Source organism: Ammospiza nelsoni, chromosome 16 (assembly GCF_027579445.1).
Source record: "Ammospiza nelsoni isolate bAmmNel1 chromosome 16, bAmmNel1.pri, whole genome shotgun sequence".
Taxonomy (NCBI): Eukaryota; Metazoa; Chordata; class Aves; order Passeriformes; family Passerellidae; genus Ammospiza; species Ammospiza nelsoni.
In genome coordinates this window covers 9,250,136-9,277,555 of record NC_080648.1, presented here as the reverse complement: position 1 = coordinate 9,277,555, position 27,420 = coordinate 9,250,136, and the positions used below count along the sequence as shown (strand labels likewise).

Sequence of the window (27,420 nt, the reverse complement as noted above, 5' to 3'; positions counted from 1 at the left end):
AGGTCCACACTGTCTCCTTCATTTGCATGATAGAAAGTTGTATTGTTGTGTGTTCCTTTGGGGTACTAAAGAAAAAGGGAAATAGGCAGGGTTATTTATTAATCAGGATAGTGAGCTACAAAGAACTTGGGTGTGGTTAAGACATTGTGGCTAAAACTGAAGCAGGATTCAACCATTGACTCTGCTGAGTGCAGGGAAAGGGCCAATAACAATCTGGTTACCTCTTAAGCAGGATTCTTTTCTAAAGAGACTGATGTCTGTTTTCTTGATTTACAGCTGTTCATTAAAAAAAACCAATTTAGATAATAATCGCAGAATGGTTTGGGTTGACAGGGACCTTAAAGATTATCAAGTTCCATCCCCTGCCATGGGAAAGGACACCTGGCACTTGACCAGGTCACTCCAAGGTCACTCCAAGCCCCATCCAACCTGCCCTTGCACACTTCCAGGGATGGGGCAGCCACAGCTGCTCTGGGCACCCTGTGCCAGGGCCTCCCCACCCTCACAGGGAAGGATTTCTTCATAAAATATCCAGTCTTGCCCTGCCCTCTGTCAGTTTGAAGCCATTCCCCCTTGCCCTGTCATACCGTGCCCTTATCAAAAGTCCATCTTCAGCTCTCCTGTAGGCAGCCTTTAAATATTGGAAGGTATTTAAAGTGCTTTAAGATTAGCCCCAGTTTTCACTATGGACCTGTTTGAACCCCACAGGCATTTAATTCAACACAGCAGATATACAGTAAAACATAAAATCTCATACATTAAGAAGGCATAAAGTGTATTAACCCAGGTATAAAGGCTTGACATGCAGTTATTTGGGAGCATATTTAGATCAAGGGGTTCTCAAAATCACATCAACTTAAACCTAAATTCCAAGAATTATTTCTATGGGTTTTGGTTCAGGGAATTTTAAGTAGGCAATGAAAATAAGAAAAGTACAAAATATTAACCAATTAATAGCAATAATATTGATGAACTGCACAATTATCTTAACAAAACACAAGGTGTAACAATGACTGTTTGTCAGAGGAATTTGGTATCTGAACAGAATTGCTCACCAAGTGAAGCTGAAAACTAGACTGACTTCTCCATTTTCAGTTTTCCTAGAATCCTGACTATTTATCAAGAGCAGGTAATGGCTCACCAGCTTTTAATTTAAAACCAAAGTTAATTTGCTTTCAACTTTTGAAATTTTGGAGAACCTGGAAGCAAATTTAATGCCTGGTTGAAGTATATTTTTTCCCTTTACTTTATTAAATGATGTAGGAAAAAATACTTTAAAAGCTTAAGGGCACACTTTGGTTTATGAAAATTTTGTTTATCAGATTTCTGCTTTGTTATGACTCAGAATTTGGCTTGCAGCACTAAGTTAAAGGAACATCAAATGTGCATCCTGCACATTTCCCCTATTTTTTGCCTATTAGAGAGATCTTTTTGTTGCTTGAAGTTCACCCAAGCCATGAATTGTGGCTGCCACAGGCTGGCAGCAAGGTATGGGCATAGCAAGCTGAGTAACACAATTACCAGAATTCAGTGACATCAGAAAGTCTCAATCTAATTTATCCTCTCAGACTCTGTCACATCTGTTTTGGTGCTCTGTGCTCTGGTGGAGTGTCGCAGTGTTGGAAAGGTTTGAAAATGACCTTGATAATGTGAAGAGCTTCCCCATCTGACATTCTTGTGCTGCATTACAAGTTGTATTTCATTTTAGAGAGCCTTGTGGCCTTGCTGTAACTCACAGAGCCACAAAATGGCCTCTTTCTCTCACCCCATGTGTGCCTCTTGCTTTCCCTTGATCCATCCTCTCACTCTGAGACCCTCAGGAACCCAAAGGTTATGTTTCTTCCTCATCATGTTGATCATCTGTAAATAAATGAAAAGTGCATGAATGAGAGAAATCCAGTCTTACATGTTCTGAAATGTGGTTTTGCCAGAACAAGCACTAAATCTAATAGGTGTTGTTTTTAATCATAACCTCTAACCATGCTAATAGTTTTCTTACACATTTTAATGCACAGTTTTGGATTATGGACAGAAATAGTGGCCTTCCTTCTAAACCTACCATCTTTCTTCTGGCTTTCTGAAAGTTCTTTTGTTCCTTAATCCCAAGAATTAAGCTGTTAAGCATTTTCTTGCATCTATGAGGATGACTAGAAATCTGTTAACACAGGATTAAAGTGTCAATTTTCAAATTGCCTTAATCATACACAAGTAGTGCGTAAGACAGATGAAACACTCTCCTGGCAGATCTGGTAAGAACCACTTGTAGATGTCTTCTAATTCCTCATTAATAAATTTTTATTACATAAGGAGTCTCAGGACTGTAATTAAAAAAAATTGATATGATGATCTGGAGATTTTTCACACGCCAAAAATAGAGTACTAGAAAGATTATTTGTCTGTTGTCTTTTCTTTAAGTTGTCACGAAGATTCAATACATGACTAATAAATGAAAGGCTTAGATGGCATAAGAGCTAAAGCAGTGCATGATCTAATTAATCAGCACGGAGATAGCCTGGTGAGTTGGCAAGCACATCACCCAGCTGAGTCACACTTTTAGGAATGCTCAGATGGGTGGGTTTTGGATATAACTTCTGGCACTGTATCTGACTGGAGGTCATTAAAATTAGGCATGACATTTCTGGCATTCCTGTTGTCTTCCCTAATGGGCAAGTGGCAGGTTGGCAGATGTGAAAGCCCAACTTAAGAAAAAAAAAATCTGTGTAATCTTCTAGATCTGTATCATCATCATCATCAATATGGACAGGTCAATTTGTAATACAGATAATTGAGGGAGAGGGAAAAGATGCATCCCATCAAAATGCCTTTATCCTGTCAACACTGTTTAGCTAATAAGGAGTTATTAAACCAACAATAAAATCCCCTTAAATTCTAGATCATGGCCCATTAAAGTACTTTCCTGATATCACAGCTGGACCAAAACAACCTACAAATGAAGTTTGAAAGAAAAATACTGATTTGTTATTTTTCAGTCCAGTTGTTACTTGCCATGGTCTGTTGCATATAAGTTACATGTAGACAGAAGATTGCTGTTTCTGTAAGATGAGAGGCATGTCATCCATGGATATATTGCTGTCTAAAAAACACAAGTAGGGACATTTTTCATGCAGGAATGAATGCAGCAGCAGCAGGATTGATGTTCTCTTCTCTTAACTCCAATTAAGGAGTATAAGACAATGTTTTTCTTTTCTCTCTGACTCTGTTTTAGGTCAAATCTTCCTTTTTTAATGTCCTTAATATTAACCAAAAAAGCACAAGGAAGAAGTATGAAAATGAGATGTGCACACTTTCAGCAGGAGGTCAGGGAAATGCCAGGGAGGGTGGATGGTGCCAGCCCCAGGGGCTGGGAGACCAGATGGAATTTGAATGAACTGGGTGGAAAAATGAATTTGAGAGCCTGGGCTGGCCATAGGTGTCAGGTAAATCGCTGCCAATGTAGAGGAGCAGTGTTGGACTGGCTCCAGATTTACTGCAGCGATCCTGAAATCTCCAGGAGCTGTACTCCCCACAGCTGTGTGGTGTGGAGAAGGGGCAATCCATTCCTGATTCCTCTACCATCCTCCAGAGGCTCATTAGAAGTGTGGACTAGAAGAGAGATTTATTTACTTATTTTATTATTTATGATTTTTTTAATTTATTTATTTTTGAGTGCATGTTTCTGATTCACTAGAAACTGCTTTAAGGCAGAGCTTTTAATTTTCCCAAAATTGTGGGGATTGGTGCTGACTGGGTAAAAGCAAAGCTCTACGTTGAGAAACAGGGAATGAAACATAAAAAGGGACTTGCAGGGTCAAGTGGAAGAGGAAGGTGTTGAGTGAGGAAGAAGCTTTCAGCAGGGTTCTTGGTAAATATATCAGCATATCCAACTCTATGGTCTCATAATAAACAAGGTCATAATGGTGAATAAATACTGTTTGAGGAAAACAAATACCTCTATTTGCTCTGTGTGTGTGTATATTCACTCCACACACGTGTGGCAAGCCAGCTGTTCCAGCAGCAATTGCGCCTGTAAAATCCACGTTCAAATGAAGTGTTTATTCCCAAATTCAGGAAGCTGTTCTTGATGGCACAGCACCTACAGTCAGGTATTTGTTGCTGTTTCCTCCCAGCTGGATTGGTCAAGCCCAGATAATTACATTGGACAAGTATATTGTGAGATAAAATGTTTTGCTTGCAGTGTTTTCTTAAGCAATGTTGTAGCAACAGTTATCTACAGAATCAAATCATAGCTCTGAAATATTGACAGTTTGTGCCCCATGCTCTGCCTCTCCTGCTGTCATCTCCCTGGTATGTGATTTTTCTTTCATGTTGCTGCAGATATTGGTACAAACTTGGAAATAATTCATTAGCTTGCCAGCATTGATTGCTTCTGTGAGCAATGTGATACCCCGACTTCAAACACGGCTGGGCAAGCAGGGGAGCAGCAGCAGCCTCTGCTTTTGGTTTGATGTGGTGTTAGAGGAGCTTCTCAGCAAAGAAATGAGGTTTCCTTTAGCTGGCCAAAGCAGCCCATTCTTGATTGCCTCGAGGAATGGTGTGCAGGTGTGTTGCTGAGGATGAAGGCAACTTATTGGGCATTTAGTACTACTAGTAGTAATATTTCGTTATTATTGTCACTGTTATTATTTTCATTATTAGTATATTACTGCTATTGTAATAATGTAATCTTATAGCAGAAGCAAAACTAAAAGTATTAAAAAGTCAAGGGAAAAGGCAGAAATTGAAAACAATTCAGCTTGAATCCTGCAGAAAAGTGCCAAGTGGCTGAACAGGGAGGACAGAAAAACCCAACAAGCGCCCAAGTCAATGCAACAGCCCTTTGTCACCAGCGTTCCCATGGCTGAGCCATGACATCATGCTGGATTTCTAGGCATTTTGAGGATGGAGCTGGTGTGTGTGTTGGAGGCAGACACAGCAGCTCAGCACAGGGGAGAGTGCCCAAAGGCTCGTGAGTGGGCAGGGTTGAGTTCTGGGCACGTGCTCGAGGGTGGAGGTGCCTTTGATCAGCTCCTGAGATCTCCCTGCTCAATATGTTTTGACTTAAGATCATTTTCAGAAGCACCTAACTCCTCGCCTCACTCATAAATGCAGTGTAAGATGCTTGACTTGAGCACTGGGAATGATCCTGCTGCACCTGGAAATGTAATTTTTGTCTGGTAGGATGCCTCAGCTGGGGATATCACAGTGAGTTCATCTGTACTGCATTTTAGTGGGCAGCTGCTTCTTGAATGGTGAAAATTTTCTTCCTTGGATTTTCTCTTTTCTTCTTTTTTTCCTCCCTTGCTATCAAAGAAACACATTCTGCAAAGAAAAGGAGTTGATTTCTTTTTCTGTCTCTCTTTTAAAGCTCTTCTCATAGTGAAAAACCTTTTGCACTTCAAGTCTAAAATATATCTCAGGGCTCCAGCAAAGTGCCCTGTATTGTTTGCAGTTCCACAAAACAGCTGTCAGAATCAGGTTTGTTGTGTAGTTTCAATTGTTTTGCTGCATTTTGAACAAAATGTATCTTCTCAGAAAAAGAGAAAAATCAGAATTAATTTTTAGCAAGAAAGACAAGTTTAATCTAAGCAAAAAGGTTTCAAAAAGGTCCCAGAGAAAAAGTTAAAAGCGCTCAGATCAAGAATAATTATGTTCTATGTGGATGCATGCTTGCCAGTGGAGAGAGGGACACGGTTTTGCCTTGGGCTAAGAAACAGAAATGTTTCCATGTTCAGATCAGACATTAATTCATTTAATCAGGGCTGCTGCTCAGCTTTCTACTGTACACACTTTATATATTTTAGCATTATGACTTCAATTAAGAGAGCCTCCTCAAATAAAATTTTAGCAGAATTGCTGGTAAACACAGATGTGATTAGAGTGATTGTGGTTTCATGTCAAGAACAGAGGCCAGATTTTTTCATGGAAATCCCGGGAGGGATTTCCATGAAAATCCCTGACACAGATTTGACTGTTCCTGTGTCAGAACCCACACACTCAGGTGCCAATTGCCAAACTCCAGTATTATTTCCAATGGGGAAGCACAGAATAGTTTGGACTGGGATGGTCCTTAACCTCATCCTGTCCTAACCCCCTGCCACAGGGACTTCTTCCACTAGGACAGGTTGCTCCAAACCCTGTCCAACCTTGAGCATTTCCAGGGATGGGGCAGCCACAGCTTCTCTGTGCACCTGTGCCAGGGCCTCACCATCCTCATAGGAAAGAATTTCTTCCTAATATCTAATCTAAACCCAGGATCTTTCATTTGAAGCCATTCCCCCTTGTTCATTTCCAAAGATACCATCTGTAAAATGTCAACACTCTTAATATGCAATGACTGAATAAGAGAAAGTGATTTAATTACAAGTTGTTATTGGAAATCTATTGTCTACAAATTGCAAAGAAAACTCACTAGAAGACAATGTACTGTTGATCTTAAAATGTTTTTCAGGGTGCATTGATCTGTTAATCTTGGTTTTAAATGCAAGAAATTGCCATGTGGAGTAGTGCTTCAGAGGTGATGTAGTACAAACCATATCAAATGTCTGCACACACTCTAGCAGGACTAAAATATTTAAATATTTATCAGTATTTATGAGTGACTCACTGGCGCATAAGCCAGGCAAATACCATTACTCAAAAAATTATTTGATCTGCGCTGGCACTGTTCACTGAAGCAATTCCACATGCACAAATAATAGTATTTTGGGTTACTTGCAAACACAGAATTATGTCAGTGAAGAGCAAATACAAATATTGGTGAAGTCATAGAATGGCTGACAGCCCTAGACACATGTTGAGCCACCAACAACCATTAAACAAATGTGTGGCTGTGGCACTTGGGGACATGGTTCAATGGTGGCCTTGGCAGTGCTGACTAACAGTCGGACTTAATGAGTTTAGGGGGCTTTTCCAACCTAAATGATTCTATGATTCTCTGTGCACCTTCAAGTCAGGTAGTTGGGGGTCTAAAATAGTATAATTTTCATTTTCTGTGAGCTGGGAATGAAGAATTGCAGGAGTTCGTATGACTTCTTTATGGTCTTGCAAAACCAGAGACCATTTCTGAATGAAAACTGGACCCAAACTTTGTGTTGTTTTGGGTTTTGGTTTTTTGTGGGTTTTTTTATCTTTTATTCATATTCTATCTTTCTGAGGAATTTTTGAAGCAAATGCAATGTTTTCATGAAGCAAAGATGAAATTTTGTTAAAAATGGGCAAAATTACAATGACTAAGTTACAATGCCTAAGACTTTACATGAAGTCAGAGACATGACATGGTAGGATCCTGAGCCAGATCTTGTTTTATTACATCCAGTCCAGAACATTTTAGCTGCAGTTTTCCTCTTCTTTCTTGTGTTCTCTCCTTGTATTTCCAAGTGGGTAATTGCTAGAGTTTTATTTTTCTTTCAAAATCTGCCTTCATCTGAGCAGAGCTGCTGTGAATGGTCTCTCTGCCTTATGGATGCTTTGAATTGCTTCTCCATTTTCATGTTCTTCATCTTTTCTTCCACTGGTGAAGCAGATTCTTAGCTTTTAAGGCCAAAAATGTTCCATTATATATATATATATATATATATATATATATATATATATATATATATATATATATATATTAAAAAATTACCTAACACAGCCTCAGTCCCACCAGAGTGGTGCAGAGAGTAAAACTTCCTTTATTACCCTTCCCCTCCCGTGTTACTTTCCTCAGCATCCAGGCAGGGATCATGTTGCTGTTGTTTTGTCACTTACTGACCCTTTTCCCAGGATCAGTGATCTCATCTGGTTCCCTTTTTGAATAGATCCCTCTGAGAAATGCTTTTAGAGATCTGCCCATCAGCCAGTTCTTAGTTCCTTTAGGACAGATTTTATTGACACTGTACAGCACTACAGAGCTGCAGTGCTAATTTTGTAATCAAAATGCCAGAGCAGCCATCAGAAAATTATTGAGTACAGTACATATTCCCAGTGCAGTGATACAATTTATGGAGAGCCACAGCTGAGATGTTTTTATTTCATGTTCTTCACAGGAGAAAATCTCCTTGACAAATCCAGGATGCCCAGATAGAAACTTTAAATAAGAACAGCGGTAGAAAATTGAACTAAGCTGAACTCAAAGGTTGATTCTGCTTTAATACTTCCAGAAAGAATTAAAAAGGGTTCTAGCCTTTAGAAAAAAAGTAGAAAGCTTCAGAGATGCTTCAGTGGCATCAGGATTTGAGTAGAAACTCAGCTGTTGCTAATATCTGTCTTTAGCACCACCATAAAAAACTCATTCTCATGATTCTTGATGATGAAAACTTCAGAAAGAATATCAGGAGCCATTGATGGACATAAATAAGGGCAAGCTCAGCCCTGCTGTGCCTCTCAAGCACTGTTCCTGCTGTCAGCTTTTTCATCTGCAATACATAAAATTCAGCTGCAGAATTTTTGTTTCTCTTTTTGCAAACAAGAACAGGCACTACTGAACTCATGCTTTATGCCACACTTAGATTCCTGTCACTTTTGCCACAGTTCAGACACTGATATTCCAGCAGTGTTATTTGAAACTTGCTGCTTAGAGAAGTAATTTGTGGCCATGATTTAACAGAAGGAAAAAAAAAAAAAAAAAAAAGGAAATATGCTAATTATTTTTTATCATGTGTGTTTATAATTTGTCATTCTGTTCACCATACAAATCTGAATAATGTATTAGTAAAGATCACAGGTCCTGTCCTGGACACTTGGAATGGTGTCCTGCTCTGTGGCCAGCTGAAACCCGGCATTGAGTAGCAGCACCATTTACCAGAGCTCCAAAAATTGCAGAGAGGGTGGGAATGCAGAGGGTGATGGAACAGGGAGTGAAAATGACAATGATTACACAGCAAAACACCAAAAAAGAGTGGGGTGAAAAGAGAATGAAAGTATCCTCACCCTGGGATTTCATAGGGTATATATACGCCTTTTAAATATGAAATTAAATGAGAGAATTGAGAGTTTGAAAGACCAGGGTAACATTTCAAATACCCTTTCAGACTGTATTTTGACACGAACTGTGTTTCACAGGGTTCTCCCATATCCTGATTTCCTGTAGTGTCAGGGCAGGGCTCTGGTCTGATGGATTGGCTGCTGGAACTGCTTTCAGGTACAGACTGATTTTGAAGATTTTCCTGAAAGATGCTGCCCAGACAGACTCTCCCTGTGGTTTTGTTCTCCTGTCTGGCTCTGTGACCTGGTTCTCCATGTTGTTCATGCTTTGTTGTAATAATGGAGAAAATTCAGCTTTCTCCAGTGTTTTGGGCTGCCACAAGTGGCATTATCAATCACAGCCCTTTGCTGAAGCTCCATGTGCAGCCAGGGGTGCTGTCCTGCTGTCCACATGTAGCAGCAAAAGAACCCCAGGTTAGTTTGACCCTGATCTGTGGAAACCCAAGAGCTGTCACCAGTCCTGACACTGAATGGGCAAGGTCAGGCTCTGTCACTGCACTGTTTGTTTTTCATTGAATCATTAAGGTTGGGAAAGGCCTTCAAGATCATCAGGTCCAACCTTTACAGCAATACAAGCATATATTTTATACACATGTATGCATATTTTAATATAACATCTCACAGCTATTATTTGATAGCTCTTACAGTTAAACTCAGAAATTTTTTGCTGCACACATTTTCCATTCTGCTCACTCCAGAAAGGCTGTTGATCTAAGAAACCCATTGCTAGGATGGGGAAAAGACATCATTTCTGCCAGGAAAATTCAGGAGCTGTGCATGGAGTCCTTAGCAAGCTGATGAGAGGAAATGTATTTTGCTGCTGCTGGTCCATGCTGAATGTTGGTGGTGGTGTTTAACCTGTCCACGAGCCCATCCTGTAAAAAACTGGGAGATGGAGAAAAGACATTTGTTAATGTTTGTGTGATGAAATTGAATGATATGCTGTGTCACCTGGTGCTCGGCACCTGCCCAAGAACCCAGAGGTTTACACATCTGGGAAAAGGTTCCTATAGAGGATGGCTCTTGTGGTATAAGCCCATAAAGTTACAATTTCCTGCAGTTTACAACAGGGCACTTAAAAATAACCATTGTTCAGGACCTGATTTGTAGGACAGAAGTCTCATTTCTTTATTGTTCTTAGAATGCTGATGTGCTTTTCTGTAATCTGCTAGTTTTGCAGCAAGATACTTTGGTTTCCTGTTGAGGACCCCTTGGCTGGGGTGGGAGGTGGGAATCTCCCATCCTCCTGCAGCAGGAAAACCCAGATTCATCAGCAGACTAAACCAGCTAGAACCAAAACTCCTTTTTCTACCCTAAATTCCCAAACAGCAACTGTCAGTCCTGGAATCTGTAGCTGATATGCAGGCATCTCTAGATAGGGTTTACATTCCTGTAGGACCTGGAGGCAAAGTTCTTTCAGAACAAGTGATAGCATCTGGTTGCTTTTGGTCCTTATGGATAGTGGAGGCATTTGCCTTCAGTCTCTTCTCTTCAGGGCACTCCAGTTTATTGTAGCTACAGAAAAAAAATCTTTGTGCCAGATTCTCCCGCAGTAAACAGCATAAAAGTCTGCCCTGTCTGTCCTTAATTCCTGTAACACTGGTAGCCACCAAATTCATCTCCAGTCTTTGGAGCAGTCCATATGGTAATTTACAGGCTCTAGAAGGTATAAAATGGAGATATGTTTTGGCTGTTTTAGCACATCTCCACTTATTCGAAAACTAATTATTATTGGGGTTTTTTCACCATTAATATTTATTCAGTGCAGTACTAAGCACAAAGAATGCAAGTGTGTCTCCTAGGTAGACTGGTTTGCAGTCTGCTGAGAGGTGTAGTGTCTTCTGGCAAGTCTAGAGAGTTGTGTGGCTTTTAATGCAATTTGCTAAGCAATCATCTGCTAAAATATGAGACGTATATGAGGCTAAATTTGTTACAGAATTGCTATTATCCTCCTTATTTTGTTTTAAGATGTGTTTTTATGAACCCATTCACTCCAAGATGCACTCATGGAAAGACTCCAGTATGTTAATCAGTATTTATTGAATACCTCAGTGTAATGGGATGGACAGGCACTGTGGATTGTAATTAATACATTGACATGCAGTGACTGTAGCTGAATGGAAGATGAAAACTTCTTAGGACAGAGTGTACATTCATCTTGCAGTGCTACATGGACACCCACCGAGTCAAAGACCTCTCAAAAAGAATGGAAATGCATTTTCTTTGCCAAGCAGGGTTTTTTTGGCAGTAGCAAAACATAGTGACCTGGCAGAAATACAGAGTGTGGGTGTTGGAGGGGCTGCTAGTGCATGAACTCCTCTGGAGAGCAGCACATCCCTCCAGCATTATCCATGAATGAGAGGGATGCTTAGCACATAAAAGAACAAGCTTGACTGCTGCCATCCAGGTGAGCACAGCTAGTGTCTCCTTCTTGCCCCCCCTTCCACCTATCCCTTATCCTGCTGAGTTGAATTCAGTGAAAACAATTGCATTGAGGGAAGGATTTGCCTCAGAAAATATGGGATTTTTTTTTCCTTTTTCAAACATAGTGAAAGTAACCCACTTACTGCTGTGATGCATTAGCACAGGTAGCCTCTGAATGCAATGCATTAAACAAATTATATGAGCTGCAAATAATGTAGTTTGTATTCCAGTACATAAACAGGGCTCCAGCAAACATGTAAACCAACAGCCAAAAGCTGCTTTTCAGATTTCACTTTTCAAGCCCTGCAGTGAGGCACTAATACAATTATGTCAAAAGTCTGTTGAGCAGGTAGAAGTAATGAACTGTTGGATTCCTGCTCTGTGAGAGCTCTTTAACAGCGGACATTGAGGAATGAAAGATTTCCCCTGCACCAGGCATCATGTGTCCAAGAGCTTTACAAGTAACAAAAAAAGAGAGTGGCAGGTTAGCTTCATCCCTCTGGCTCTTGGGAGGGGATCAGCAGCTCTGAGCCATCATTGATCAGCACTCCATTTGTTAAACATTAGGCAAGAGAAGGCTTGGCAGGGGTAATTTCCTTTAAAGGAGAAAGCAGGAGGGAAGGGAGAAGGAAGGCTGGGGGGCTTGGTACCACCCTGTACTGAGCCATCACCTTCATCCTCCTGTGCAGTCACTCTCTGAGGGACAGATCTTCCATCAGGCTCTGCAAGCATCCCATGAAGCAAAAAGTGCTTTAGTAAGTGCTAGTGATCCACTAATTTCCTATAATGAAAGAAACTTTGAAGTAATCAACAGGGCCAGTGGCAAAGCAATTTCATTACATGTCTCATGTCAGCCCACTGGATAATTTACTCTGAAGAATGGATACAAGTTGCTCGTAGAAGAGGTTGAAATATCTTATGAAGCAGTTATACCACTTGTGGGGATGTTTGACTTCCTATGGTTATTATTGCTTTTGTTATTAGTTTTTGTGGATGATGCCCCATAGGAACTGGATTGTGAGGCCCAACTAATTTAAAATTCCAGCATCAAAAGCTGTCAGATAAAGTCCATTTTAAGTTGCTTGAAATAACAGATGTGTTTCAGTGCAGTGGGGGTAGCTGGTGCTGGGCTCTGCAGGCAGCCCAGTAAATGCTGCAGTTGTGGTTCCACCTGTACAGGGACAGTGGAAGTGCTGTGTGAGACTCACTGCTTCTCTTTTCATTTTCTTGTGAAGAATTACTTAATAATCAGTCAATAATCAGAATAATCAAGATGACTTTGCTGTGCTGAAGTTTTATCTAATTAGTCTTGTGGGTGGTTGTGCTGTCAGAGCCTGAGTGAGCCCCAGGTTATGCAGAGGCTGCATGGTTGCCCCAGCTGACGTGCCCAGTCTCCAGCAAACCCAGCAGTGTCTGACTTTGAAGTGTGTTACTTCTTGTAAATCCGTTATGTATCTGGTTTGTGTTTGAAATACAAATTCTGTACACTTTGAGAGTCCTTGCCTATTCCAGGTGTAAGCTGGAATAACAGATTGCCCAGAGTAGTGGATGTCCAGTGCTGGAAGTGTTCGAGGCCAGGTTGGATGGGGCTTGAATGGAGCAACCTGGTCTGGTGCAAGTTGTCCCTGCCTGTAACTTTAATCATTTTTACGAAGCTCATTTACTTGTAAGTGGAATTGTTCCTGGGTCACATTTCACCTGTCTATACATATTTGCAGTCTCTTTTAACCCATTTCTTCTGCCCATTCCATAAAATCAACAAGACATTGATCACCAGGGCAGCCTGTTTTAAGAATAAATAAATAAACCAGTAACAGTGATGCAGGAAGAACAGCCCAGGGAGAAATAGAAGCTCCTAATTTATATTTTTTTGACCCTCTCCCTGCCTGCTCACTGCCCCCCAGGGCCACAGAGGCTGAATACCCATAGCCACCAGGATCTCCACTCCCATCCTCACATGCCTGCCTTTCTCTTCTCAATTAGTCTATTTTCTCCTATCTGCCTCGTTCTACTCTGATGGAAATAAAGGGAAAGGTTTTTAAATTAAGGCACAAGAGGAACAGGAACAATTCCTATTTTGGCAAATTATTGTATTTCTAAGCCTTGTCCTTGTATAACTCTTGAAAAGGTTGACTATGGGTGTCCAAGAGATGTTTCCTTTGTTGCTCAGAAATTATTCTGGGTCAGCAGCAGATGGGTCTCAGCTGTTAGGGGCTACAGCATCTCTCTTCAATTCACGGGTGCTGAAAAGCTGGAAAAGTCAAGGGTAACTTTTGTCTCTTATCTCACAAATCTCTTTCTAACCAGAGTAAGAAAAAAAAAAAAAACCACATTTTTTCACCGTTTTAAATCCTTCTAAGCATATCTATTGCAGGACTTGCTGTGTTCTCCTCCTCTGGTTATGGACTGTCTCATGTCCCTGTGCTCTCCAGTGCAGAAAGAAATACATTGGCACTACACATGGAAAGGTTACACAATTGCTCATTCCTGTGCTACAAACTTCTTAGATGCATCCACATCAGCCTTAGATGTGGAAATAATAGTGGGATTTTGTCCAAGTGAATTAGATGTTGCAAGCTCTGCTGGTTTCTAAGGAAGAATTCCTTTGGGAGATATCTCTGCTCCAGTGGATGGACAGCATCTCTCTGTTGCAGCAATGCTTCAGGAGTTTCTTTCATCTGAATTAGTTGGGCAGCACATCAAGAGCTATATCCAGATTTCACAATATTTAATTTTGTTGTGACTGCTCATCCCATTGGTAGCCTGTGCCATAGTATTTAATTATTATTATTTAAATTATTATTATTTAATAATTTTATTCTTATTAAATAATTTTATGTACTCATCCCATTATTTAATTATTTACTCATCCCATTGGTAGCCTGTCCCATGATGGTGGAGGTTGGTGTCAGCCACGTGGAAATGCCCCTGCCAGAAAGCAGGGTCTTTTTGTTCCGTGCTGATTTGTGTGGTCTGTAGCTGTGGGAGTGGTGTTTCCTGGCAGGAATATGTGTCTTCTGCAAGGTGAAGGAGGGAATAATCCATATATTAGATGAAGTCTTCAGGATTTTGTATGCTTGAGCACTGGTACAATGTTGACATCACAATCTCATCAGATCAGAGGGTTTTAGTTAAACTAAAATGACAAGACATTTCCTTGGACTTTACCCATCACCTGAAGAAACTGGTTAGAGTCTGAGTTTGTAGAGCAAACACATTGAAATGAATTTGAAAAACTTCTGGAAATAACAAGACCTACGTGGGTAACTTCCTTACAATTTCTATTATGAAGATTTAATTTCTAAAATTGCAAACCATGACTGGGAATTATTTATTATACTACCTGAGAAATTTCTTGGTCTTTCTATCTTTGTGAATTACTTTCTCAATTTCTTTTTTCAATGCAGCAAAGGGATTAACCATTTCTCTGCCATAGCCACTTACACATCTCCACTGAGCCTAATGCTTTCCTAGAATTGAGAGTAATCAGTCTCTGTTAAATGGGATTCAGGCTTCCCTTTGTTCCACAGGACAGCAGGGCTGGGGAAGGATTTGGGTGCCCAGCCAGTCTAAGTTAGCCTCTCAGTTTTCAGAAAAGTGGTTGTTGTGTGGGTTTTAAATAGTATTCGACTTTTTGTTTTTCTGCCCTCCAGCAATGACCTTAGAAGCCATAAAGATGAGCATAAAGATGCCCTCCCTGCAGCCAGCACCCAACAGGCAGCTCTTGGCATCTGTCAGTGGAGTCAGAGCAGGGCCAGTGCCTGAGATGGCCCAGGGAGCTGCCACTGTGCCCAGGGATGCTCAGTGCTGGCTGTGGCCCTGGCAGACACAGATCCTCACAAGGACATTGTCACTCGCAGCTGCAGAGGGTTGTCATGCTGAGCATCGCAGTTTTTTCCCCTCTTGGCTAAAGCCCAAACTGCCTTCTAGCTCAGATGAGACTTTTGAAGAATACTTCATTCTCCCTGTGCCTGAGAGTGACTTCTCCCCAGAGTCTGACCTTGCTGTCTCCAGCTGAAGCTGCTGTGCGAGCTGAGGGTCCAAGGGAATCACTGCCAGCACCATTGCTCATCTCTGTCTAGAGTGAGACAGCCACACCCATGTACCACACACAGGCACTGCAGTGACTTTAAAGCTGAGATGCTGATAGTGCTGAGGAGTGATTTACAAACTTGGTAAATCATGCTCTGGATTTTTAAGAGCAGTGTGTTTGCTGTCTATTGTTCCTCTCAAAGTCCCCCCTTTCACCAGGTACAGAAAGAAACCCTAGGACAGAAGTGCCAGATTTTCCAATTATTTAAATGCCATCATTTCATTGCAGTAAGTAACCTAACTGTGATCATAAAAGTTAGAGGACCCTGGACCATGAAAGAAATTTTTTACAAGAGAAGGTATTGTTTCATTTTTATAGAAAAGAATTTACTGTTCATCATATGTTGGGAACAAAGCAGCTCTGCTGATGGAGGAGGATGCAGACTGTTTATAGCCATCTTCCAGAGCATGCAGAAAATGAATGTTGGGTCCTGGATGGACACCAAGAGTTAGGGCATGTCTCTGATTTGGAACATTGAGGAGGATGTGGGGACTGCTGCCTCCAAGCAGCACCTTCAGGAAAGGACAGGAGCAGCCTCACAGGACAGGGTTGGAGCAAGGAGAACATGGTTGGTTGTGTGGAAGAAGGCAAAGAGGCAGCTCATAACTAAGCAGGACTCTGTTGGGGCAGAGCTGTAGCACAAGGTAGGCTGGTGGCACTCCTGCACTGGGTACTCTGGGGCTGGCTGCAGCCACTCAGGAGCTGCCTGGCTCCCCTGACTGTTGCAGGGTGATATTTGTGGTGTCTGGGAACAGCTGTATTACCCTCTTCTGCAGCTAAATCTGCTGTAATAGTGGCAGGAGCAGATGAAGAAAGGATCTGTGGAAAAAACCTCAGAGGTAGAACTGAGTAACTCTGCCCTGCAGAATGTGGGACTGTCCTGCCTATCTTCCAGAAAAATGGCACCTCTTGCAGAACATGGTAAGGAAGAGAACACAGTGGCATCTGTGCTCCAAGGCTTTGTGTCCTTAAATCAGTGAACCTGAATTTATAGAAGTGAGCCACCTGTCATTTCCCTTGTAGTGGGTTCTTTTTAAAAGCAGCAATATTCCTTTACATCACCTGCATGTCAGGGCAGTACATGGGGTCTTTTTCCATCATGTTACCTGGCTGGAAACAGCAGATGGAAAGATTTTACTTTTTTCTGTGCAAACTCTCCTATAGGAGCTTCATCTCCAACTTGATGGGCTGTCTGGAAAGGTTCAGTCCAGGATCTTACAGCAGTATTTCAGTATGGATCACTTTAATGCATTTGCCAGGTAGCTATTTGCTTCATCTCTCCTTCCCACTTCCCCTAAAATTGTTGGGTCTATGTACTAGTTCCAGTCACATTTCTTGAGATGCAAAAATTTAAAATGTGCCAAATATCATTAAAAGCAACTGAGGAGGAAACAAAAAATTGCATTTTTGTCCCAGGTGAGGGGAGCACTGATGAACAAGCTCACTGCCTGGGTACACATGGGAGAACACAGTGATGAGGTCCTGCCAAACCTCCCACAGGCAGGGAGCATCCTTGGGAGCTCTCATCATCTTAGATGCCAAAGCCAACCTACCTTTGGCTGCAGCTGGATAAATCAGAACTGCTTTAGTTCCAGTGCTGAGACATGCTCTTTCAGCAGCATAATCAGATGTTCTGATGGGTTTTTTTTGTTAAGTTCCCTTCTCACTGTATTAGTTTGTGATAACAGTAAGAGCCGAATGACTTTGCTATAACCCACATTTTCTTTTCCCTGGTAGGACATGATGTTTTTTCACAGGGTATTTATTAATCATCTGTTCCTATTTCCTGAAAGATTTTTGAAAACAGGGTTTTGAGCAGTTCCCCCAGTCCAGGTTAAACATGTCTTAACACAGCTGTGTTTCAAACTGTTCAGCTCTGCTTTGCCTATTGTTGATTTCCAGATTCCAGGAGGTTACATATGGCCAGGGAGGAAGATTCATCTTCCTTTAAGCTGTCTCTCCACTTAAAGAAGCCAATGGTCTGAACAGCACCCTTGCTGGCTGAAAACATAAAGTCCCATTTAATTCTTTTGCTCCCCCTACTTCCAGAGATTGTAATATAAAACAATCCTGATGCATCCTATGTGGCAGCTTGCAGCCTTGTTGATATTTCTCTGTTGCTCCAAGCAGAGGGAACTTGCATTGTTGCTTAACAAATTGACTGCTTAGAATTGTTTAGAGAAATAATTTCTCTTTTAGTCTGTTCTTTTCTTGAGGGCATGGAAAGCTTTCAGTAGTTGGCTCTTTATTACACCTGTGGGCAAGCAGAAATATGTTAAGAGAGGACATGGAGTTTATCTTTACTGCATTTGCATAAAAATACAATTCAAACCATTTTCTTTTTCCATATATTTTGTTCCACAAAGAGAAAAATAAAACAGACACAGTTGTGTTAAATTGGTGTGTGTTGTAACATGGCAAAGTCTTTCACACCACAGAATCCTCAGGGCAAGAATTGTGCCCTGGTTGTTCACATGGTGTAGAGAAAACTGGGAGCTGGGAAAACCAATTGACTTTGGGTATTCTTGTATTAAGCTAAACTGTACACTACAGTCAGATGCTTTCCCATGTTCTTAGAAGTTGATTGAAATTTCTGAGTTATCTAAATTTGTTCAATGCTAAGTGTTGTGTGACAATACATTCAGAATTTCTGCATCATCTCATGCAGAAAATAAAGAATGAAAGTTGGAAATCTGGTTCCATGAACCTTTTAGATTCAGCCTGGCTGGACTAATTGAAATAAGTATGAAACTGTTCTTATTTCATTACTTTGTTTTGGTTAATATGATGATTAAATACAGGCATGAGATGTTCTGGTAGATTGAAGTTAAGCTAAAACCAATTATTTTGAGTGATTTCAGGTAGAACAACTTTCTGTGGTTTTCTCAGGATCCATTTTATGCTGGCTTGCATAAAGATTGGGTCTGTGCCCCGGTTGTGGTAAAGAATGCACACAGTGGGGGGGTGGGCTGTCTGAAGCACTGTCTAAGAAGGAAATTCAAGAATGTTTTCCCTATTTTTTTCTTAAATACATTACTTCTACAATTCCAATAACAGTAGATGGTTTCCTCTGTCTTTTGTTCCCTTTATCTGTTACCTTATGAAATAACGTAGCAGCTGTCCCATCAAGGTTTTGTGGCCTTGATTAATCACATAAGTTGTATATTTCACAAGATGAAGTAAACACTTATGGGCTGTGTTTGGACATCCAAGCTAAGGGATGGTGAGAACCTGCGGGGTGTGTCCTGAGGCTGAGGTGGGATTTCTTCTGCCACATCCTTCATCACATGTTTCAGATGTAGCAGTCTGCTCTGGTGGCAGGTAACAGGTGACCTATGGGCCTGTGCAGCTTTTTTGGCAGATTTTTATATTTCTAATTAAATGTTTCTGTTCTTCAGTCAGAGGACTGCATCATTTAAGGATTGTGTCTGCCTAGAAACCAGAGAGAATAAGCCCATACAACTGATTTAAACACGCCTATGGTGATGATGTAATTAGGCATTCAGGCTATTGTTGCCATTTTTTATTTACTTATTTAGTGTTTATCACCTCTATAGAAAGCCTCAGTTCTTTGCTGTTTCATTAAATGCTGCAGTCTCCTCCCAGCTCCCTCCCATCTCTATTTAGATAGATTGGACAGATCCTGTTATCTTTCTCCTGGTGATGATGGGGACGAAAAAGTCATTTAAACATATTTGGCAGGTCATATATCTTAATGTTAACAGTAACAATTCAACAGGAAAAAAAAAATCTCATGACTGCAGGCTAAATGAAATAAAATTTGGGCTCTGGGTTCCCTGGGGGCCAGAATCCTCTTGTCTTACTTGATGTAAATTAGATGGGCCTTTGAGCTGGGTAATCAAGATGGAGAAATGATGTTCAGGGTTCTTCACTGGAGAGATGTGGTCTGAATTCCCTTTCAGGTGGGCAAATATGCAGAGAGCCATGCACAAAGAGGTACCTCAGTGACCCAGAGTGCTATGTGCAAACCCTCTGGGAGGTGCCAGCCACACCCAGCAAACTGTAAAATCTGCGTTTCCAGCCATGAAAATAAAGGAAAGAAACCAAGAGCAAATAGGGATGACAGGCAAGGGTGTTTCCATACTGGAAAAAATCAAATATGTTGTTCATCACTGCTGTAGCAGGGGGAGCCCCTGAGGTATAAACAGGGCACAGACATTTTTATTACTGTGCCATCAAACCCTGCCCAGGGGGATTTAAGGCATTATTGCTGGAGGTAGCAGTCAGTGTAGTCAAAGAAGCATCTAACCTCAGTGAAGAAATTATCTAAGCTTCTTCCTATAATAAAGTTGATTTTCCCAGCATTAAATAAAAGGGGAATATGTGTGTGTGGGGTGGGAGCCATGCCACTCCCAGCACACTCTGTGCTGCTACCTGCTGTCACTGAGCTTTTGTTTCACCTGTGGACTTTTGAGAGCAGCCACTTCTTCTGGGCTGCATTTATTTACCTGAGCCACACAAATCCTGGGGTTTTGTTACCCAGCTTGTGGTTTGTGCCTCGTTCAGACTGGATGCCCGTGCCCAGCCAGGCACAGGAGGGAACCAACTGCCCAAAGCGCTGGAGATCTCTTGGCCAGGTATTTTAAAGGGTTGATAACCTCGTGTGCATCAGAATTTCAGCTTGGAGCCCCAGTTTGGTGTGTCAGGTGTGCTGTAGGCAGCCCAGCAGCAGAGTGAACATCAGGGGCTTGGGTTCCTCAGGCAGGTGCTGCCCTGATCAGAGCTGGCATCTCTCTGTCCATCCCCACAGGACCAAGCCCAAAGAGCATCACTTGATGCACTGATGCTGTTCTGAGATGTTTAATTGAAAAGGGACGTGTCATATAACTGGACTGGCAATGCTGTTGGAATCAGTGGAGCTTTTCTAGTGCGCAGCCAGTGTCTGTGTGGGATGGGCACAGGGCTGCCATGCTCTCCATGACCAGGAGATGGGAAGCCCTCATGGCCACCAGGCAGCTCTCATGGGCAGTGATGTCAGGTGGTCTCTTCCATGCTTCTTTTTGCTGCCATGAACTAATTTCCAGTTTTGTGTTATCAACACATGTTCTCCTCCTTCCATTAAACTCTCATCCCATCACCCTGTTCTCTTGGCTTCAGCAGTGATTTCATAGCTTTTTAAGGATTTGATCCATCTGTTAAAAGCTCCATGACAGAAATTAATCCCAATGCTTTCCAGGCATCAGATCTGGTGTCAGATTCTGCAAGACTTCTTTTACAAGTGTTTGTGTGGTTGTAAAAAAAAAAAAAAAAAAAAAAAAACCAAAAACAGCATGTAGAAAACCACACAAGCAAAACCCTGAAATTAAAATGACAGCAGAAGAGAGTATGGGTGCTAGAGAAGAGATCTCAGCTTTGTTTTCATTTTAGAAACTTCATTATCCAGTTATGGGGTTTGATATTGCTATTGATTTCACATAGAGGATACTCAAGTGCTATAGGAATGAGGATTGTATAAAACCCAAAGACAGATCACTGCAAAAATATAATAAAATGATGGTTACAGCTTACATTTTTGGTGAAAACTGCCACTAATAGAATTCTGTAATGAAATTGCTCTTTAAATGAATTATTATTCCAGAATTTTCTGATTAATATAAATCCCCTATTATGTCATACTCCAATTAAATTAGACAGGATATTATTTTATGTGATATTGTAATTAACTAAACTGGAATTTGGCCAAGTAGTTATAATTTATATCTGGACTGTGAGAAGATGTATGAGAATTTTAATATTTATAGTTGGTTGAGAACTACCCAAGTTTCACATTAATCCAGATGATGATATTTTGCCTTTTGTTCACTGTTAATACTGTAGGACTGATTTAGGACTTCGTGAGTCCTACCTTCAAACTTTACTTTCTTTTCAATATTTCTGTGTCTGTGAAGTGTCTCCTACACATTTGTTTAAGGGGGTAACATTTCAACCAAGTTTGGGGATGGTAAAAGTGAAAACGTGATGGCCCTGGCACAGGTTGCCCACGGAAGCTGTGGCTGCCCCATCCCTTGTTCAACAAGAGGTTGGACAGGGCTTGGAGAAACCTGGGACAGTAAAAGCTGTCCCTGCCCATGGAAGGGCTGTTGGAATGAGACCATCTTTAGGGACCCTTCCAGTCCAAGGATTCTGTCCCTCTGTGTCTTGCACATCTGGATTGTGGTGTGCACCTGAGTTTGCAATGGAGACATGCAGGGAATGGGCCCAGCAGAGAGAGTACTTTCAGTCAGGGAGAGAAAAAAAAAAAAAAAACATGCCTGGAATCGATACTTTTTGATTTAGGCTTCTATTTTATAGGATTAAAAATATTTCATGAGTGACCCAGAGGAAAAATGTAGACTGGAGGCAAAGTAGAAATTATTACTGTATCTAATAACTTCCAGATGTCCAGCAATATTTTGAGTAAAAGGGTGAAGTGCCAGTTTCCAAGCATTATATATTATTAGTTTTGAAGTGAGGTTTTGATTTTGGCTTGTTGCTGCGTTGTGGGGGTTTTTTTAATTGCTACAAACACAGTTTTTGCTGGAGAACTTTCAAAATATCTGCCTTTTTTTCTTAGAGATTAATACCTTATAAACAATATTTTTAGTAGCTGGGAAATGGGAAGAACAGTGTATTTTGCAATGTAGTTTTAAGTCATTCTAGTCACGGGTTTAACACAAAAAGCAGATCTTTTATATAGGAGTATAAATTGCTGCACAAGGTATTTGGACCATTCTGTTCTTACAGCCTGGCAAGCTATTTATGGAGCTTTACAGGACTTAATGGATTTATCATGGACTTAACATTAATAGCAGCCTAATGTAAAGTTGCCCATCCTCATGGTATTTTATTTCTTTGCTGGCTCTGCAAGGATTTGCTTGGCAGTTTGGCTGGGGAGGGACAACCTCTCCATTGTGGCAGTGGAGGGAAAAAAATTCTGGAAAACTCTATAAAGTTTTGTGTGAGTTTCCTGATTGTATAAAAGTAGCCCTTTGTGTAGGCCTGGAATAGGATTACCTGTGTGGAAATGCCTATAGTTTCATTGTAAGACAGGAGGAAACATGACAGGTCAAAGCCATGAGATCTGTTGTGCACAACAGCTCATTACTGTCAACAGCAGTCATGGAATCCCAGAATGTTTTGGGTTGGAAAGGACCTTGGAAGTTCATCTCATTCCACCCCCCTGCCATGGGCAGGGACAACTTTCACTATCCCAGGTTGCTCCAAGCCCCATCCAGCCTGGCTTTGTTGTTTCATAACCTTGCAGGAAAAAAAGAAAAATTAACCAAGGCACTACTCAAAAATTAACAACAAAAAACCCCTCCAAAATGTTAAACTCATCAGCATATTTTTGTTTAGATCCCAGTGAATAAAAACCTGTTGGTTCTTTGTCTGTGTTTAATAAAAGTAAATCCCTTTTCTCACCTGGCAGCTGTCAGCAATGGGAACTTCACCCTTCAGATTATCTTTTATTGAATCTTGAAGAAATTGAATTGTTCATTGTGTGTGTCAGCTGTAGTTTGCTAGAACACTTCTGTCCCTCCAGGAATGGGCTGATTGCTGTAAACAGAGAATTGATTTAGTCTTAAATTTTAGAAATTCAGATGGAGCCCTGGAGCATGTGTCTTCATCCTGTCCTTTTAACATTATTGTGGAATATTTATTACTATGAGTATATGGCATTAACTGCCCATCACCCATAAACCAGATCTACTTTAAAATATTAAAGTATGTTTTTTAATTTGAAAAAAGAGGGGGTTTTTTACATATATGGATTGCATTAACTTTTGCCCTTTTCTCTCCTAATATCCATACCTCTTTATGCAGATGTACAGTTCATGTCTTCTTGCTTCTGTGTGCAACCCAAACATCCAAACTTCTTCTCAGTCTAAAAGGTCAGAGATCTTTTCAGAAGAAACAGATTTAATTTTCCACCTCTTACTCCTGTCAGACTCAGCTGGTGGTTCTTTGAGCTCCATGTTTGGGTATTGTTGTGTAGTGGGGTTTATTTCTGATACACAACGGCCAAATTCACGTGTACTGGGCATCACTGGCTTTGACTCCTCCTGTCACTGCCTTCCTGGACACTGTCCCATCCATCCTGTGTGTATTGGGTGAGCTGGTCTGTATTTACTCCTGGGCCCATCCCTTAATCACTGTACAGGTGCTCACTCTCTTCCCAGGTGGTCTGACCTGCAGAAAACACCACAGTATGGAACTACAAATGCCTTAAAATTCATTTCCTGATGTAATTAGTGGGATTGTTAGTTACTTCTGTGGATGGCACAAATGTGAACTATTTCCAGCAGGGTGGTCACATCCACTGCACTGCACACAGCACTGGGCTGTTTGTAATGCCTTGATGCAGTGGAAGATAGTGTTTAGTAAGTGGCATGTGGGGGTACTTTTGCAGATATTTTACATTTACAATTCAGACTATGAAGCTACAGGAAAGTAAGATTAGAAGCATTCTTATATCAGAACTGAAAACTAGATAAGGATTGAAATCCTGTCTCATTCAACATGATACCATTCTTTTTTATTCTTTAACAATTGTGGGAAATAAATGTTGTGGCAGTAGCTTGCATAGTGTGAGAAGTCTTGTAAGATTAAGAGAAGTTGCTTAGCAGAAGTCCCAGCAGGAACAGATTCTTCCCAAGTTGCAAAGGGATTCATGAGGATGAGGGGAAGGAGCAGAGCTGGATGCTCTGTGCATCAATTAAGGAGCTCACCATGTGTTGCTGGGAGATGCAAAAGCACCAGGTGGTGCCCCACAGGACAGAGACTTCTTTATTGGAAAATGGGGATAAGTTACACATTTCTTTTGGAGTTCAGCCTGTGGTTTTTAGTAGGAGATCGAGCAGGGGATTGACAGCTTAGGAAAGATGTTTCCTGATATCCAAGAGCAGGTAGTGTGCAGGGACCCTCTGTTTTGGAGAGAAGCATCATGTGATTTGTACCTGGTGCTGTAAGAGCCCGTACCTGGTAAACAGCCAGACAGCAATGGAGTCTGTCTGTCCATGCCTTTGCTGAACTGTCACTGCTGGATTTTTGTCTGTGCTAGACAGGAATAGCTAATACAGGGCTAAGCAGGGGAGAGAGAAATCATAACCCAGAAAAGATGAGGTTAAATGATAGTGGCTAGCATTGGAGAGGGTATTCTGAGACTAGTGCTCCCCTTGGGGTTTTTTGGATAGTGCTTGGTTTTTGGTGTTTGCTGCCTGTATGCCCCACTGGCACAGGACTGGAGACCAAAGACCCCTACTCATCTCTTCTGAGACTTCCTTTTCCATATCCCAGGCTTTGTTTTCCTCCTGTCCTCTGTTGGACATCAAAAACAGTTACTTGGTAGGGAGAGAGGAAAGTGGTTTAAGCCTCTTTTGTTGAATCAGGAAGCAGATTGATTGTGTTATGTGAGGATCAGCAATGGAAGTGATAAGTTCTGGGTTTCTGGATATCTGAATTAACACTTAGGATGCTCTATAGCCACCTGCAGCTCAGTAATATGTCTATATATATGTGTACATATATGTGAGTGTACATTTCTTATGGTACTTGAAGAATTCATGATATTAATACAGCAGTTCTCCATATTATTCCAAGTCAGCCTGTTTAAACCCTCTACACAAACAAGGATCTATTTGCAAGTGTCTGTCTCACTTGTTCTTTTAGAAACATTTGCTGATGTAGAGGCAAGAGCTCTGAAGACAGACCCAAAGCACTCTCTGGCAATCTGGTGGCGTTGTCTTTTCATAAATGAAGTGCTGTAGAACTTGTAGAAATAAATTGCTTTTTTCTTTGGTGAGGAATTCTTTGCCAAGTATGGATTGCAAGCTGTTTTCTCCTCCAGATCCCAGCCCTGATGGTGAGAGCCTGCAATGTAACCCACAGCTGCTTCCTCCCTGCTCATTCATTCCAGGACAGTACCACTGCTGTAGCACCCTGTGCCTTTTCTTATCTCATGAGAAACACTGTCATTTAGGGTAAATATTATGCTGTTGCTAATGGGTTTAAAATTCATTTCAAGTTTTCCAATTACATATTTCATTTATTTCATGAATGTGAAATGACACTGCAGAGAGCTGAGCTGTTCACAGGCATGCACTGAGCTGGAGAAGGTTTTACTTCTCCATTTTCCATTTAAACCCACAAATATGATTATTGAAATGAAAATTATTCTTGTTTACTCTGAGGCTGAGATCATAACGTGTACCTACCCCTGCTGTTTGATGTAGAAGGTAAAAATGGTCCCTAATGGCCTATCCAAGTTCTGACCTTGAGTGATGGCTGGTGGTGTGTTTGGAGTTGTTTTGGAGACAGGAATACTCTGCATGAACAACCTTCCTGTTCTTCTCAACACCATGGGTTTATATCCATTTTCTCTTGCAACCTGCCTGGCTCTGCCTGCCAAGCAGTTTCACATAATAGCATAATTATTGAATTAATTTTATATATAGCTTTGAAAACCAGAATGTTTGCTGGCCCTCACTCTTTGCTCTAGGGAGAGTTAGAGGACAGCACCACGTGATACAGATCGTGTTGTCATGTGCATTTAGACATTCAAAAAGGATGTAAATACCTGATGGGAGTTCAGAAGTGAGAGCAGATTTTAAGTGGTTTCTCAGTGGGTGACGAAGATCTGCTTGGGCATCCCTAAAGTTTCATAAAAATCCAAACGATGCTAAAAAGTAACTGTTCATAAATAGCCAAATGAGAATAAATAGCCAGATCTAGGGAAAAAAATAGAAGGACCATCCCAATTCACAATTCTGCATGAAGCCACAGAATCCTGCCTATTTTTTCAGCTGTTGTTGATTTGTGGCAAGTTCATCAAATCCTGCTTAGGGCCTTAAAATACGGATCATCTGCTGTGATACACTGGGAGACAGAGCCCAAGCTGTAGGTGTGTAAGTGCTGTACACTGATTAAATTTGCAAATCAAGTGTAGGTTCCAGGGTACAAACCCAGGGACAAGTAAGGAAAATGCTCAGGATGAAGAGCTGTGCCATCTTTAAATAGGAAAGCCTGGTGTTCAGGGGTTTATTCTGCAGACTGAAGAGAGAAATCAGATTTCTTTGTTCAGTGATCAGAAATAAAAAAATGCACGTGTCAGAAAAATGCATTCATATCTTTATTTTCCATTTGTGCTTGAAAAGGATCAATGAGAACAAATGCTTGGTGCAAACATTACAGATGATAAATTATTTTGGATATCTTTTCTCAAAGCATAGGGAGCACTCAAGTGCAGCAAACTATCCCAGTGTCCCAGGCACTAATAAAATCTCAGCATAATTCTTAAACCCACAATTCTTCACCAATCTAAGATACATAGAAAGATAATTTAAGTTATTTCATCTCAGCTGAGAGTTTTACCTTTTTAAAATGGCAAACTGATTTACAAGGCTTCTCCTCTAAGGTCCCTTAAAGTAAATTACCTGTCACAAGGGTTGTGGATCCCTGTCTGCGTGTTTGAATAAAACGTGGGACAGATTTATAGTGTTAATAATGGGGCTGCCATGGAAAGCTCTCAATTTGCAACAGGAGGAGTGGAGAGATGGCAGTTTGGTTATTTAGCACCCTGCTTGTCTTTCCTCTGAAGTTCTGAGAAGAACTCAGTTGCCAATTATTTAAGACGTGCATCCTTTTTCTGATGGGACCTCCCCACAGTCCTCCTGTGGGCCTTTCAGTGCTCCCTCCCCACATCCATGGGTGTCCCCAGCTGCCCAAATCTTTGTCCCTACATCTGGTGGTAGGAGCTGAGCATGTGGAGCACAGTGCTGAGTAGATGAGGTGGGGTGCACACTTGACTGAATTCTTCATCAACAAAAACCTCAAGATCAACCAACTGATTCATGTTGACAATGTTTGATAGCATTCCTGCAGGAACAGAAATAGTAAAATTGCTATTTTAGAACCTCTTTAATAAATTTCAGTATCACTGG

General features: G+C 41.1%; 1 protein-coding gene across 2 annotated transcripts in view; it reads left to right on the top strand.

Annotated features, from left to right (window-relative positions):
- FSTL4 (follistatin like 4) overlaps positions 1-27,420 on the top strand; it is a 209,308-nt gene that overhangs the window by 112,492 nt on the left and 69,396 nt on the right. The window lies entirely within an intron of this gene.